Genomic DNA, 3180 nt, shown 5'->3' with positions numbered 1-3180 from the left:
GGCGTGGAGCGCCGGGAGGTGGGATGGAGGATGCTGGGGAGAGGAGGTAAAGCAACTAGTCTGAAGCCATTAGGCCTGGGGTCTACTGGGATCCCTTGAAAGCCACCTCTCCGCCCCCCTCCCCCAACACCAACCTGTCGGTCCCAGCACACAGATCCGAAAGGCCACTGGGCCCTACCATGCCTGCTCCACTCCCCCCTCCCCTGGTCATGCAAATGTCGTGGCAAAAGCCCAGGGATTGTGACCACCCCTCATCCTTACGGGAAACTAGACGGTTTGGGGACAAAACGGACCTTTGCGGGCTTCCGCAGGCGGGCAGTGGAGGGTCGTACTCAGGACCATGAGCTCTGGGGTCGAGAACAGTCCAGAAACCAGCTGTGCGTCTCCCCAGCGGCGAACCCTGAACTTCAGCTTCCCCGTGTGAATGTGACGCTAATGATGCCATTTCTCAGGGGGTGTTCTGAGAACTGGATGAAATAACAGGAATAAGACATTTAACCAAAGCCTGCCAAGCAATCTCCCCGTAATGACCGGTCGCCAAGGCCGCAGGCCCGAGTCCGACGTCTGGTCTAACGGAGCCATGGCGCCACCTTGTGGCTGCTGCTCACAGCAGTACTTAATCGCCCTCAGATCCAAAGACCCTTTTTTTCCAATGCCCGGGAACCAGCCGTGCTTGATAAAGCTCATTGTTTGAATATGTAGAGTCTGTAATGGTGAGTATGGGATTGGTGTCCAGCAAAGCATCTCAAAAGGGTCTTAGAGTTGCCAGAGAAAGATCATTTGGGAGGGCTCTCCCCTTCCCGCCGTCGGAGATCACCTTTCATCTGTTATCATTGCCCAAATATTCCCAGGCATTCTCAGCTTTAGAGGTGAGCAGGAAGCAAGGTTTTATTAGCGTTAGCACAAGCCGGTGAGAACGTCTGTGCTTAATTTCCAAGTGCCTGTGTCTTCAAGTTCTGTGCTATTGCGCGATTCCCAGTCGAGCTCAGTTTCCCCCCCCCACCCCCCCCACCCCCCACTGGCCTGGCATTCTCTTCTCCCTCTGCATCACTCAAAACTCGCCCTTCCTTTTCTCCCCCAGCCCCACCTAAACCCTAACCTACAGTCAGCCTTCTCAACCTACACACTAAAGACTGTCTCTTCTAAAATCGCACCCTGGTTCCCTCTGCTCCGTCACTCTGCTCCTTAGAACAAGCACACCCTGTAGGCGCTTGTTTCCTCTCTGGCCCCATTTGAATGGAATCTCCAGGAGGGCAAGGATTTCCATATTTCTCCTCTGCTGTATCTTCAGCGCCTGAAACCTGTGCCTGGCTTACAGTTGGTGCTCAGTAATTGTTTGTTGATTCAATGAAGAAGGAACAAAAGTGAAGGTGGAGTCTGAGGTGGGGAAAAGTCATCACAGACTCAAAAATGAAAAGGAAAATGTTTTCCTAAGGTAACAAGGGAGTTTCCTAAAGAAACAGCTGGTTTCCTGAGAGTGAGACCAGTGCAGACATCCAGGACCCACACGTAGGAGGACCTGGCTCTCAAAAGGGCCCGGGACCCAGGGTTTAAAGGTCTGTGCTTGCAATCTTGAAAATTTGAATCATTGTATCTTTGGATGTGTGTTTTTTTAAGTAAAGTCTGATGGGACCACAGCACCTATAGGGGCTTAGAGCCTCAGCTCCTTGAAGGGCCTGCCTCCCGCTACCAGCTCCCCCACTCCCTGGTGCACCAGTCCCCCTCCAGCTTTCCCATCTTACCTGTGTCCCATGACCACTGACCCATTCTGATCCAGAGGGGCCTGTACGTGGGCAAGGGAGAGGCCCGGATTGGGGGCCTGAGGCCTCGCGGGATGGGACATGAGAGCAGCGCCCCCCCTGCCCCCAGGCCTTCCCCATCCCCACCTCCCAGGCTGGCAGCTCCATGGCAAGGCTGCCAAGGGTGACCCACTGGAGACCTTGTCTTGACAGGGGCGATCCAAGAACCCTTAACCAGGTACCAAGAAAATCCCAGCTTAGAGGTCTAAGGTTGCTTAGGAGTGACCTGTCTGCTGTATGTGGGTCCGAGGGGTCGATGCCTGGCTGGGCTGCTCCAACCTGACAGTAGGCAGGTCTGGAGGCTGGAGGGATGAGGAACTGGGCAAGCACCCAGCCAGGGGTCCCTAGACGCCTGTGTGTCTCTTAGGCTCAGCTTTGAGGCACCCGCCCGGAGGAGCCACAAAATACAGATTCTACACATGCACAAAATGCGCTGTTTCCATTTAAAACTGCCATGGCACGATATAAAAGAGCAGTGCTAAATTCATGCTAATAATTCACAATTTTTTCTTTACTTCAAACGTTAAATAGCAAATGACACTGTAAGCAGAGAGACCTTATAAAAAGGACAAGGTTTTCATGTACTTTTAATGGTACTTATTTCCTGCTTTTTGTTTAAAGAGCCCTACATTTTTATTTTGCACTGGGCCCTGCAAATTACATTCAACATTTATATCAAAGTGGTCCTGTTCGACTTAATCTGTGGGTATTTCCTAAAGGCATAGATAGTATCTATGCTTCGATAGTATCGTTTCGATAGTATCATTTGTCTTTATTGGAACTGCATTATCAACTGTGTAATAAATCAGCCATAAAATAGCTAATAAAGGGGGCGCCTGGGTGGCTCAGTGGGTTAAAGCCTCTGCCTTCGGCTCAGGTCATGATCCCAGGGTCCTGGGTTCGAGCCCCGCATAGGGCTCTCTGCTCAGCAGGAAGCCTGCTTCCCTTCCTCTCTCTCTGCCTGCTTGTGATCTCTGTCAAATAAATAAAATCTTTAAAAAAAAATAGCTAATAAAGGAGCGGTTTCTTCCCAAGTATCATTAACCCCTCATAATTTGGTCTCATTTCATGAAGCCGGAAAGATTAGCATTGCTAGGAACCCGTCACAAACTGTGCGGGGCATGGCCAGCCCTGCTGATTTGTATTAAGTCAGACGCGTAAAAAAAGAATCCATCCGAGCTAAGTTTCCTGAAAGGGTGGGGTATGTTCCAGCAAGTTTTAGCCTCCATCAGATTTCTCAAGAGTAGTACTATTGAAAGAAAGAAAGAAAGAAAGAAAAAAAGAGAGAGAGAGAAAGGAAGGAAGGAAGGAAGGAAGGACAAAGAAAAAAGCAAAGACACTATTAATAGACATTTTGTGGCGGGCGTGGTCCCACACATTG

Source organism: Martes martes (assembly GCF_963455335.1).
Source record: "Martes martes genome assembly, chromosome: 15".
Classification (NCBI taxonomy): domain Eukaryota; kingdom Metazoa; phylum Chordata; class Mammalia; order Carnivora; family Mustelidae; genus Martes; species Martes martes.
This window is presented reverse-complemented; position numbering follows the sequence as displayed.